Source organism: Trachypithecus francoisi, unplaced genomic scaffold, assembly GCF_009764315.1.
Source record: "Trachypithecus francoisi isolate TF-2019V2 unplaced genomic scaffold, Tfra_2.0 Lachesis_group3, whole genome shotgun sequence".
Classification (NCBI taxonomy): domain Eukaryota; kingdom Metazoa; phylum Chordata; class Mammalia; order Primates; family Cercopithecidae; genus Trachypithecus; species Trachypithecus francoisi.
The window spans coordinates 110,777,296-110,790,948 of record NW_022681468.1 but is presented as its reverse complement, the minus strand read 5'-3'; the positions used below and the strand labels follow the sequence as shown (position 1 = coordinate 110,790,948).

General features: G+C 38.6%; 1 protein-coding gene, 1 long non-coding RNA gene and 1 pseudogene across 8 annotated transcripts in view; 1 reads left to right on the top strand and 2 right to left on the bottom strand.

Moving 5' to 3' along the window:
- The window catches only part of LOC117070331, a 32,881-nt gene extending 26,479 nt beyond the window's left edge, over nucleotides 1–6,402 (bottom strand). For 6 of the 7 annotated variants that reach the window (XR_004431873.1, XR_004431871.1, XR_004431876.1 and 3 more), the window contains exons 1-3: nucleotides 6,262–6,402; nucleotides 5,346–5,456; nucleotides 4,732–4,799 (exon numbers count right to left, since the gene is read on the bottom strand). This is a non-coding gene — a long non-coding RNA (uncharacterized LOC117070331). Of the gene's footprint in view, nucleotides 1–4,686; nucleotides 4,689–4,731; nucleotides 4,800–5,345; nucleotides 5,457–6,261 lie in introns of all 7 variants that reach the window. The other variant, XR_004431874.1, reaches the window with a different exon arrangement.
- Nucleotides 1–13,653, bottom strand: part of LOC117070328 (A disintegrin and metalloproteinase with thrombospondin motifs 7-like) — a 684,711-nt gene that overhangs the window by 53,885 nt on the left and 617,173 nt on the right.
- The window catches only part of LOC117070326, a 22,837-nt pseudogene continuing 15,583 nt past the window's right edge, over nucleotides 6,400–13,653 (top strand).

The window sequence follows — 13,653 nt, the reverse complement described above, 5'->3', positions numbered from 1 at the left end:
TAGAAGACTGAGTCAGAAAAATCCCACAGGAATATCCCACAGTCTTATTTGGAAGTAAATGCTTAGGAGAGAGTTCCACCAGAATGAGGGCCTTACTACAAACACACCTCAAGTCTTGTTCTTGAGACATTTGAAACTAGAATAAGACTATGTCTAACTAAAGGTACCATTGAGCACCAATCTAGCTCAGATTTTGGCAAGAATGAAGTGTTCTCCCCCGTGTTCTAACATAGGAAAGAGTAAATTGTCTCCTGTTGGAAATAACATAGATTCTAGTTTTTATGATTCTCTTATACACAACATTCAGCATATAGTAAAATGTTATGAGGCCTATGAAGAATCAGGAGATATTTGAAGAGATAATGGTCAAGACTTTTCCAAAATTGAAAGAATCAGCCCACAGATTCAAGAAGCTCAGCAAACTCCAAAATAAACACATAGGAAACCACCCTAAACAACTACTGTCAAACTTCTGAAAACCAAGTAAAGATAAAGTCTTAAGAGTAGCAAGTGAAAAACTGTACATTATCTACAAAAAGAAAAAGTTATATCTGACTTTTAAACAGAATGATACGTGACTTTTCAACACAAACTATGGAAGTTAAATGACAATGAAATGACACTTTAAAGTGCTAAAGGTGCGAGAAGGATCTAGAATTTTAAAGCCAGCAAATCTGAGAACTGTATATCTAGTAAAAATAGCTTTGAAAAATTAAAGCAAAGTAAAAATGTTTTCAGACAAAAAAAGAAAAAGCTGAGATACCTACTACAAAAAGCATTAAAGGAAATTCTTCAGTTAAAAGAAAACTTCTTCCAGATAGAAGCATGAAATGCAGGAAGGGATGAAATACACAGAAAGAGCAAATATGTGTGTAAGTATAAAAGAATATTGACAACATAAAGTCAAAATTACTATATTATGCTTTTACACAAGTATAAAAGTAAAATATGTTAGAACAGTAGTACAAAAGGCAAGAGGATTTAAATAGAATTAAATTGCTTACAGGTTCTTCCATGCTAGTATTGGTAAAAATATCCATTTAAATTTGAGCCAGAAAAATCTCATAATAGGTTCAAAAATTCATTTTTATTTTTAAAATATAGAAAGTCAAAATTCTAATAGTAAAGTGGAATAATACAAATGCCATTTATGAATGCAAAATAAGGCAGGAAATAAGGGGTATGGGAGCAAAGAAGGGAAAAATCAAAAGCAAATAGCAATACAGTGAACTTAAGCCCAGCTAGATCATTACACTAAGTGTAAATGAACAAAATATTGTGATTAAAACTCAAAGATTGATTTTTCACACATTGAATATATATTATTTTTTAAAATATGCCAATAATTTACAACTTACTTAAAATGAATAACTTTTTTTTGAAAAATACAATTTACCAAAAGTAACCCAAGAAGAAATAAAAAGTCAAAATAGCCCTATATCTGTAAAGGAATTTGAATTTGTAGAATTCAAGGTGTAATTTTAAACCTCACCATAAAGAAATCCAGAATTTTCAGATTCTGTGTATGATGCAGAATGCCAGAAATACTATGTTCCCTACATAACAATAAGAAAAAGCCAGATAATCTACAAAATCATAAATGTGTATGAATCCTTTAGAAAGTTGAGATCACAGGTTAACCAATTAACCTGATACTTAGGGAAAAACAACTTCTACCCAGTTGAGAGAGGAGGCAAGCACTGTTTCACCCAAAGCAGGGCATGGAATGAGACTAGCTGTTACACAAGTGTATAAAATAATTCATTATATCTTTAACTAATTGCTAAAGACTTGAGTATGAGCTACTGTGAGAGTATAGAAGCTCTGAAAACTTCAGACACTAAAGGGGGATTCCAAAACGACTCATAGACACTTCCCCATGGATGTTCACTGTGTGATCATCAGAAAGATTGGGGGAAAGGCTGGAGACCACAGAAAGTTTCCTTTATAGTGCAGGCATGGAGAGAAGAATGGTTGTTGTTGCAAAAGAAAAAAAAAGCAGGAAGCTGCATTTGAATACCTCTAACCTACAGAACAAAAGCATTAATCCACTGCAGGAGAGGCATCACTCTGACAACCCTAGTGAATAGGTGAAGATGTATTGCAACTTGATGAAAGATAAAGGAAAAACAACAACAAGAAGCAAAATAAAACTAAACCTTGAACATGAAGAAAGAACAGGAAACTGTCTTGGGACCAACAATTAGAGACCTACTACATCAAGTGAAGGGGCAGGTGCTCTGCAAGAGCCCTGCTTCTGAGACCCAGGGGCACAGGGCCTGCCTAAGACTGAAACTGGACCAGGACAACAGAGAAACCACCACACATCCACCTTACACTTCCCAAACAATATCCTAAGCTTCAAATATACAAAGCAAAAACTTATAGTACTAACATAAGAAATAAAAAATATGCATTTGTAGTTGGAGACTTCAACATTCTCTTTAAGTAATCTATAGAACATAGACGGGAAATGAATAAGGATATGAAAACCTGAACAAAACTATCAACGATGTTGTCCAAACTGACATTTGTCAAGCACTTCTGCCAACAGTAACAGAATACACATTCTTTTCAAGTGCACATGAAAGCTTCATCCAGATAAACTATATTCAGAGTCATAAAACAAACCTTAACAAATATAAAAGAATTGAAATCATGCAATGTGTGTTTTTGATCACAACAGAATTAAATTAGACATCAATAATAGAAAAAAAGGTGGAAAATACCCAAATATTTGGAAGTTAAACAGCAAATTCCTAAATAACTAGTGGTTTTAAGCAAAAGTAACAAAAGAAATTAGAACATATTTTGAATTTAATGAAAATGAAAATATAATACATCAAAATCTGAAAGATACATCTAAAGTAATGCTTTGAGGAAAATTTATAGCATTTAAGGTTCATATTAGAAAAGAAAGTCTTAAATCATCAGTAGACTGATGAACCTTCATTGTATGATTCTAGAAAAATAAGAGCAAATTAAATCCAAAGCAAAGTAAAAGGAAATAAATGAGGATAACAGCAGGAATCAATAAATTTGAAAACAGAAAAACAATACAGAAAAAAGTGAAACCAAAAATTGGTTCTATTAAAAGATAATAAAGTTAATAAAGCAAAAGAGAGACGAAACCAATTACAAATACCAAGAATGAAAGAGAATAGCACTACAGACCTTATAGATGTTTATTTTACATTGTGATTTCTTCTTTTTTCTTTTTCTTATTTTTGACAATTTTATCAGTTTGCCATTCATTCCATGTTTGCTTCAAGAAGGAAGAAATTAATATTTGGAAGGTAATATCAACAGTATTTGAAAACTACTTGAAAAGGAGAGATGGAAATGAGGGAGAGAAAGTCAATTAAACAATGTTAGCCTGAGATGCCAAATTCATAATAGAAACTTTGTTGATATGTTATTTCTGGGGAATGTGAGTCTGAGTGAGATAACCAATTGGGGCATGCTAGGTTTTCATTTATCTGAGGGACATCCAAATAAAGACATCTAGTAGGCAGATAAATATGTGGTTTGGTGTTTGAAAGGAGGTCCGAAGTAGAGATTCAAGTTTGGGAGTCGCCAGCATACAGGTAGTATTAAAACCATGGGAGTAGAGTGGTGATATGTAGATTGAAAAAGCTGAGGCCCAGGATGATGTCCCCTGACTTTCTGAAAGTGGTTTCCAATTCGTTGGTACCACAAGACACCACAGGGAGCATTCCCAAGTACCAGGAAAAAGAACTAGCAAAAGCAACTCAAGACTTTTGTCCTCAAAGAAGAACCAGAACAGCTGACTATATTAAAATGGGGTTGGCGCTGTGTATACAAACAGTGCACAAGTGCATGCAGGCACTTCTTGGACTTAAACCTGTTCAGAAGAGAATAAACTTTCTAAATAGATTTTAGTGGCTAGACATAAAAAGTAAGCTGAGGAAACATCTAACGGCAATAATGGAGCTGCCAGATAATGTGGACAGCATTGATTGTTCTCGTTTGTTTTTTTCTTAAGTATCATAAAAAACTAAAAACAGATGGTAAAGATTATGATGTTTTAAAGATATTGCTAGAATGTTATCAATAAATATTTCAGAACAGAAAATAAATATTCCAGGCATATGAGCATAGGCATATTTAGAGGGAGAAAATCAATTTTCTGCAATTAGCTAGAACTTACATTCATACTATTGTACGCTATTACATCCATCTCTCAGTGTCCAACTTCTTGCTTCCATTTTGAAAACCAAGGCTGGTTTGGTGAGGGAGAGAGATTCGCTTCTGTTTACTCTCTTATAATGAAAATCTTTTTTTCTCTTGTGTAGTAGTAAGAATTCTCCCTATATGATTGTGTGGAACTATAATCCTTCAATAACATCTGTGATTCATTTTAGTTAGTGAAAAATAGTGTTTTACTTTTATACTTTAATTTGCAAAGAAGAGAGATTCCCTCATGGTACCTCAAGAAAAAAAGACTCTGGTAAAGCTTCCAAAATTGTGTATCATTTGCTTGTTGCAAAAACTCACTTTTGCACTTATAAAATATTAACATAAAGCAATACAAAGCAATATACAAGTAACTCGTCAGCAGTTTAATCTTGCAAAATGGATTGGCAGCTTTTAGAAGCAAGAACAATGTTTTATACCCTTTTGGATCGCTAAAGAACACAGGAAATGGTTCATTACATTGTTGACAGCTAATAGTGAAATGCGACAAGTATTTATAAAATAAGAACATACCTTGCCTGCTAGGCAGCTGGCGATGATTCCATTGCTAGATATAAGACAGTCAGTCAGAGTAGTTTTTCCTGTTAAATAAAATAGGGACATCAATTCAAATCCATGTATTTCTTAAAAGGGGTCATGGATCATACCTATAGATTTAAAATCTGGTCAGAAGAATTGGATTAGTAAAGATTTCCAATTTACTTATGCTAGGTGACAAAAGACAAAAGAGATTTATTAGACTTTTGAACAGAATATCATCTAGAAGGACACAGATGCTAGCACTCTATATTGCTGTAATCTTATCTGCAACCCTGTGGATCTAATCACCCTCATCTGAAAAGTTGTCAAGCAACTTAAAGCCATTTCAAAAACAAAAAATTCAAGTTCTGGTTTAAAAAACAACATGACATACTATAAAGAAGAATGCTACTCACTAGGTAACTGTGTTCAATTCAAACGCTTTATAGCAAAGCAGGCTTCCCTAACATCACAGAAAACTTTTAAAGGAAAGAAGACTTGCTTCTTAGCAAACACCACTCTCAGCTGCCCACAGCTTCACTCCACTGAGACATACAGAGACACACCTCCCTTATTTATCAAAACAAGCACTTAAAAAGGATTCTTACCATGGTCAACGTGAGCCAAAACACAAATATTCCTGATGTTGGCAGTGTTTTTCTGGAGATTAATCATCTTATCCAAACCGTTGAGCACCATGGTTTACTTATTTCCTGTGACTAAAAATTAAGTAAGTATTAGCCCAGAGGTTAAAGGTCGGGGCAAAAGAAAAAAATAAACGCTAGGAGGTGGCAAGGCTTCTCAACCCCTTAAACTAAGACCCAGTGAATGTTTATTGATGAGACACACCACCTAGGCCTAAGTCCCGTTCGAGCACTGAAGTCAATATCCTAGCACGATTATACTTAAGGAGTTTGCTCATCCTTCCGGATCCGAAGGCTGCGATGAATTACGCAGCTCGAGGCGGCTGGGTGCAGAGTGACACCAGTAACCCTGCCGGTGGAGGAGTACTCGGGTAAACTTCTCCAGGCCAGTGACCACGTACAGGAAGGGTTGCATGCAGGAGGGAGAGAAGATGCTGAAGAAGATGCTCTCTTTCTCTCTTCAGTCTTCCCCCAAGTCCCTCATTCTGACATTCTCGCTAGTCCTCGCGCGAGGTGGAATACCCAGCTTTATTCCTGCCCACGGAGCCCGAACAAAATTTTGGGTCACGTGCTTATTATCCAAGCAGGTGCACTGCCGGTCTTTCATTCCTTTCTAAATAAAAAGGAAAACCCTCTACACTACATGCCCTTCATTTCGGCAGGGTCCCGGATTCGTTCTCTTTGAGAATCGCTGGTCCACACAGACAGGCCACCGCCCCGGCCCCAGACTGGAAGCGACACTCCGGAGACCACTGCTCCCAGCCAGGGCTCGGCCCCAGTCCCCGTTCCCGCCTCAGAGCCGCAGCGAGCTGGGTCCTCCAAGCACCGCCCAGAGGCTGGCCAAGGAAGATGCCAGTCCCCAGCGCGAACTCGCACTCACCGGCGGCAGCAGCCCCACGAGCCCAGCTTCTCCTCTGTGGTCGCAGCCACACCAAGAGCTTCTGAAACGCAAAGATCTCTGCGGGTCTGGCACGCCAGCGCGCCAGGGGGCGGGGCCGGCTGACGCTCGACCTTTCACCCGCGCGTCTCTGGCGCCACCGGAAGCCGGCCCCGGGTCTGTCACCAGGCATATCTCTGTTGCCTTGACTACGGCGGGCACTGTGGGAGTGAAGAAGCGGCAAATGCTGAGGCGCGGTGGAGGAAGGCATGGGAGCCAAGAGCATGAGGAGCTGGTGTCTGTGTCAGATTTGTATCTGCGGGTAAGAAATGGCTGGTGTAGTGGCGGGCCGGGGCGCTTGGGAGCCGACCTAGGGCCTAGGTACACGGAGCCGGCTCCTCTGGAACTCTGAGAATGGCCGTCCCCCGCAGATCAAGGGACGAGGACGCAGCGACATCCCCACTTATCCCGCTCCACGAATACTCGCTCCGCAGCCGTCGGTTACCTGGGGGTAAAACGTTTCTTCGTAGCCCCTGAGACTCCCAATCAAGGATGCAAAGTAAAATGCCACCCAGGCCGGGTAAATAATATATGTGAAGCAGCGACGGGATATAAGACTGGTGAGTAGTGGGATGTGATCCGACTGGGAGAATGCATTTCCACCCCGTCATCCCTCACCACAAAGATGAGAAAGAACAGTGCTCAAGGCCCTGAGTCTGCAACCAATATCACACTTTCTTTCATCTGTTTTCTGTCCTCCCAGTCAGACCATATTCCCATTCCCGTCCAGGCAGCAGTTCTTTGGGATCCGCCTGACTGAAAAGGCAGTACAGTAGTCCCCACCCTGAAACCTAGAATACAACTGAGTCCCCCCAACAATCTTCCATCACCTAGAAACAGTCTTCTCCTTCCTCAGCTTCACTGTTGACCCAGGGATTAGATCATTATTTGCTAAGTAAATATGAACGTGTCAGTCCCTTCGTGTTTGCAATCCCCTTCAAAGAAAACACCTGCATGTTGATGGAAAGCAGTTTATTTGATAGTCTCATAATAAACACAGTTTGTAACTTTGGGTGTATGAATCTGCAGACTGGTGTGCAGGAGAAAATTTTTACTTTTTTCCTAATTTACATTCAATGCAAGTTCCTTTCTCATTCAACTGTTAGGAAATTCAGTCTTCATTATGTTGAGGGCTACCCTTGGAATGGTGTGATTTTACTTTTTCTTTGTTTTTGGTTGTGGTTGTTTTGTTTTTTAAGGGTTTTATTTTTATTTTTTGATAATGCAATAAATACACAAGAGGTGTCATAAAAATCCATAATACTGTAAAATATCTATAATATTATAAAACACCTTCATAATTCTATCTTCCACAGATAACAAATGTTCTTTAAGACTTGTTTTACATGTGCATTGATTTTTTTTTTTTTTTTTTTTGAGACAGAGTCTCACTCTTTCGCCAGGCTGCAGTGCAGTGGCGTAATCTCAGCTCACTGCAATCTCCGCTTCCTGGGTTCAAGCAATTCTTCTGCCTCAGCCTCTTGAGTAGCTGGGATTACAGGCTCATGCCACCACACTCAGTTAATTTTGGTATTTTTAGTAGATCTCCTGACCTCGTGATCCACCTGCCTCGGCCTCCCAAAGTGCTAGGATTACAGGCATGAGCCACTGCGCCTGGCCTGCATCGATTTTATTTTTTTTAAACAAAAAGGAGAATATTCAGAGCATACTATTCTACAATCCAGTTTTTTACTATTTGCAATCTCACCATCTTCCAGTGACCATGCATAAAGGTCACCCTCATTCTCTTAAATAACTGTATACTATTAGCTTATATGATATATTGGTCAAGGTTATTATGGATAACATAACCTCCTTTCGTTAGTTTAGGCAAAAAGGAATTTATTAAGGAGTGTATACATATATATATATATATAGTTCACTTGGAAGAACCTAAGAAATCATTTTAAAAATAAGCTTCCAGGAAAAACTTCCAAAAATTTTACCACAGAACAGGACTGACAAGAGGCCACAGCCTCTGCCATAATCAGAAAATTGCAACAGAGCTGTAGACTCCAGAATCACTCGTCTCTTCCATGGTCAAGAAGCTGCCAAGTTAGAAAACCAGCTCACAAATCAAGATGCCACCTAACAATTTCTAACTCCAATCTCTTGTTGCCTCTATTACGTTCATGCAAGCAAAATAAATGTTGTGCCTTGACTCTCTCCTTATGTAGCTCTGTTCTGAGTCAAAGTATCATGTGAATACATGTAGCAGGTGAAACCTAATTTGTATGTGAAACCTTTCTGCAAGAGCCTGGGAAATTCCCTATTAGTTTTTCAGCTTCTATAGTGTAACAAGACACTAAATTGTTATGAGACACTTAATTGCTGTGCTTCCACCACATAGGGATAGACCATTATTTATAGATTGTTTTTGTAAACACCATTACAGAGGAAACAGTTTTTGGGTTTTTTTGTTTTTGTTTTTGTTTTTTTTGAAACTGAGTCTTGCTGGGTCACCCAGGCTCCAGTGCAGTGGCACGATCTTGGCTCACTGCAAGCTCTGCCTCCCGGGTTCACGCTATTCCCCTGCCTTAGCCTCTGGAGTAGCTGGGACTAGAGGCACCCGCCACCAAGCCCAGCTAATTTTTTTTTTTTGTATTTTTAGTAGAGACGGGCTTTCACCCTGTTAGTCAGAATGATCTCGATCTCGACTTTGTGATCCGCCCACCTCAGCCTCCCAAAGTGCTAGGATTACAGGCATGAGCCACTGCACCCAGCCCAGTTTTTGGTTTTTCAGTAAAGCTCTAGAATTTAGAAACTGTGAGTTTATTGGAGGTCTCTGATTAAAATGCAATTACAACACAAAATGTTTTTTGAGGTTAATCTTTCCATTGATTTTTTGCACAGGCGACATCATTGTCCACATGGAATCACAAGGATTTATGAAAATTCTGGGGTATTGTGCCCCACAACTGAGTATTTGGAAAAATATCCTATGTATGACAATGTTCTTCCAGCTCAGAGTCTTAAACCCAAGCAAGAATTTAAGCATGCCATGGTAAAATGGAAGGAATAACTACAGTTAAGTAAATATTTAGTAACTATTTGCTTTACTTATTTTTCTCCCAACTCTTCTGGTGTCAATAAAGTTTTCTAGCTATTTAAATTACTGTTTAGTTGATGTAAGTTGAACCAATTTAATAGGCAACAGACTAGTTAAGTCACAACTTGAAAAAAAAACAAAAATACGAATTAAGTTAGGTTAACAAAGTGTGAGAAGAAAAAAGGGATATAAAAAGTTCTATTTTTTTTTAACTTCCTAAAATATCTCATATTTATCTACTTTCCACTGTTACCACCATGTAGACCAGGGTGTTTTATCTTTTGGCTTCACTGGGCCACATTGGCAGAAGAATTGTCTTGGGCCACACATAAAATACAATAACACCAACCATAGCTGATGAGCTTAAAAAAAAAAATAAAAATAAAAAAAAATCACAAGAAAATCTCATAATGTTTTAAGAAACTTTATGAATTTGTGTTGGACCTCATTCAAAGCCGTCCTGGGCCACATGCAGCCCATAGGCTGCAGGTTGACAAGCTTGACCTAGAGGAATGCAGTCACTTTATAATAATATCTGAATCTACTCTAGTTTTTGCAGTTTGATCTGTTTTCAATACTTCAGCCTGCCCAAATGATTTTAAAATGCAGACCAAACCCTATCACTTCTTTGCTTAAAATACTCCTAAACTTTCCCATTGTGTTTAACACAAACCAGACTCCTTATCAAAACCATGTGCGGGCATGGTTTGCTCACTACTTAATGTCTGGACGGAGGAAGAGGGAAACAAAGAACAAAGGTGACTAAGATGCCGTACTTCCGGGTTCTTCATCACCAACTTTCCCGCGCCTGGGGAAGACACAGGTCAACTGTGCAGGCGCAGCATGACCTCCCACAGAGGAAACCAAAGCCTACCTGGCCACGCCCAGGCAGGGCCCTCCACCTGCCCACATCCCGCCTACGGCCCTCCCACTCCCAGGCCCAAGACATAAAAGCCGCTCCCCTTAGGCAGGCAGCGCAAACTTCCTCGGCCCCCTCCTCAGACGCGGACCTGGGAACCTCCCCCGAGAGGGCCAGAGCGACTTCCTCGGGCTCCGCTGCTGGAGACCAGTGAACCTCGCCTCCTCTTTCTATACATTGGCCACCTAATAAAGTTTCCTTTTTTATCCTGCCTACTTGCCTTTTCCTCTGGCACCGGCTCTGGTAGTCACATAAAACAAATCACTTAATTCTCTAATTCATTTTAACTATAGTGCCCTTTTCACTTTTATGCTCCATCCCATGGGCCATTTTTCATTTCCTTGAAAGTGCCAGGTTTCCCTTATCTCAGAGTCTTCCAAGATACTATTTTCCCTACCTGCAATTTTCCTTCCCTCTCTTAGCTCATTCAATCTGTAGATCTCAACTAAATTATCACTTGAATAAGCCTTCTCTGACACTTCATCCAGTTTTCAGATTAGGTAAAATTCTTCTATGTAAGCTCCCAAAGTACTGTCCTGTTATTTATCATTAGATTGGTTTCAGTGTTTCATGAAAGCAGGAACTAAGTCTTTTGTTATCTCAGCATTCTATTTTTAGAAAACTAATATCAATGCCTACTAGCACGTAGTAGGTTCCCAGTATTTGTTCAGTGAGTGATGAATACAAATCTTCTTAAGCCTATACTTTTCATTTGGACTGACCTTTTTTGATCTGTATTTTTGTCAGTTAGGTGGATTACGTATTATATTTACTCGTTATTTTATTTAAACTGTTAATGTATATACTATATTCAAGGTACAATCTTGGTGTTAAGTATAAAAATGTCAGTAAGTTTATGAACCCCAATATCTGAGATAGGTCTCAGTTAATTTAGAAAGTTCATTTAGCCAAGGTTGAGGGTGCGTGCTGGTGACACAGCCTCAGGAGGTCCCAATAATATGTGCCCAAGGTGGTCAGAGCACAGTTTGGTTTTATACGTTTTAGGGAGACACACATCAATCAACATATATGTAAGATGAATATTGGTTCCTTCCGGAAAGGCGGGACAACTCAAAGCTGGGAGTGAGCTTGCAGGTCATAGGTAGATAAGAGACAAATGGTTGCATTCTTTTGAGTTTCTGATGAGCTTCTCCAAAGGAAGCAATCAGATATGCATTTATCTCAGTGAGCAGAGGGATTTGAAGAGAATGGGAGACAGGTTTGCCCTAAGCAGTTCCCAGCTTCACTTTTCCTCTTAGCTTAGTGATTTTGGGGCCCCAAGATTTATTTTCCTTTCACAAGTTGAAGTTCCTGCTTCCTAGTGACTTGTACATCATATTTGTATAATTTAGAGTTTTAAAAATGCTCTGTAACAGCTTTAGATTTTGGTGTTAGCCATTTTCATTTCAGATGCAGCTCATTCTTATATAGCAAAGATACAAACTTTCTTTTCTTTATTATTTATTTATTTTTTTATTATTGTACTTTAAACTTTCAAACTTTTAGTCTAATATTTCTATTTTTAACATTTCAGGCATTCCTTGCAGTAATAATACTTTGGTGACTCTAGTTACTTGTGTAGGTGTATGGCTCTTCCACAGATGGAAGATTTTACTTAAGTCCTCAGATTTTGGTATGCAGTAGTGCCATCTAGAAGTGTTACAATTGCAGATTCCAGATCTCCATCTAAAAGAGCCAGTAGATAATAGAGTGGGTCTCAGGAAACTGCATTTTTAACCAGCATTGCTAGTGATTCTGTTGCCACTGATTCAGTGCAGTAGGTCAGGAACTGGACTGCTCACTGAGGATGACATGGAACATAAAACAGAGACGGTCTTTGCTTTACTGTTATTTATAGTGTTGTGGGAAAGTCCAGATATGAAACTAAGATAATTATGGATTATAATAAGTGAGATGAGGAAATTCAATAACTGGTTGAGACTGATTAAATGGGAATGGTTGCTCTTTTTTCTTCACTTTATTAATATTTCTTTCTTGATGCCTTAATGGTTCATATTAGAGATTTGAAATAAATGTTACAATATTTGTGTTTATTGAACAAAGATTTTGCTTTTAACCAGTTCTAAATGTAGAAATTGAGAAAATTAACCTGCCATATCTTTCTTTTAAAAGGCAATTGCTTTTCAATTCTGAATTTCCCCAGTTGACTTATTCAAATAAGCCTTAATAATTGAAAAAAAAAAGCACGAAATGTCCCAAAGGTCCAAATATACCAATAAAACTAAAATATTCATTTTTTAAATTGTCATCTCTTCACTTAGTATGACATTGAATCTTTTCTTTGTATTTTCACTGGGAAACTAGCAGTATTTCTAAGAGTCATATCTAGGAGCTTGAAACTCTTGCTTGACTCCCTCATGTTGACTGTGTTGACTATGCAGTAGAAAGTGGATTTATCTGTACAAACAAAAAAGCATTCTGTACATTTGTATAGTACAGGAAGTGACTGTGTAAAGAAGTGTCTGAACTTGTACAAGATTTTGGATCCTTTATAGCAGTACAGTTGTAGCTCACTTAGATGACTGCCAGAGTTGGCAGGAAGCCTGCCCTGAAGGAGTAGGATTCTAGACACATCAAATGTTTTAGGATATATCAGATGAATAAGACTGCATTCACCCTCTACTACTACATAGAGAGCAGCTTTGGGTTTGGAGGTATACTTTCTAACACTTAACTAGTCTAAGCAGAGAAACTGAGAGTTCTAAACTTTTGCTTTGCTTTTCCCTTCCTGATTCTCTCACTTCCTGACTGCATTTTAGCCTATTCCCCTCTAGTTAGTATTTGGGAAGAGCAAAGAACAACTGACATGTCTTGGGAGGCAGAGGTATGTGATTTCTACTACTCTTCATTCATTAAATAAAAAATTATTAAGCATTTATTAAGCATCAAGCACTATACTAGACACCTGGGATATAGTGGTGACCAAAAGCAGTCATGATCTCTGTGCTGACAGATGTTGCAACCTATTAGAGATGGCAATCAAAAACATTACTCAAAATAAGTCTAAAGTTGCAACAGTGATAAGATCTATGAAGGATAGGCACAGGTACCTTGACATCCAGAGCAAGAGTTTGACTTTATCAGGGGAATAAGAAAAATAAGTCAAAACCTGAAGGATGTTAAATTAGCTGGATTAAGAGGGGGAGGAAATGCATTCCAAGCAGAGAGAGAGAGAGAGTAGCATGTAGCAGGAAGGAGCGTGAAAAGGAGAAAAGTATCAAAGAGGGCCAGCTGGAGCAGAGAAAGCAAGAGGAAGCATGGTGAGAGCTGAGGCTAGTGAAGACCAGGCAGAGCCTTTAAGCCATGTTCAGTGTTGTCTATGTCCTTACGGTAATAATAAGCCACG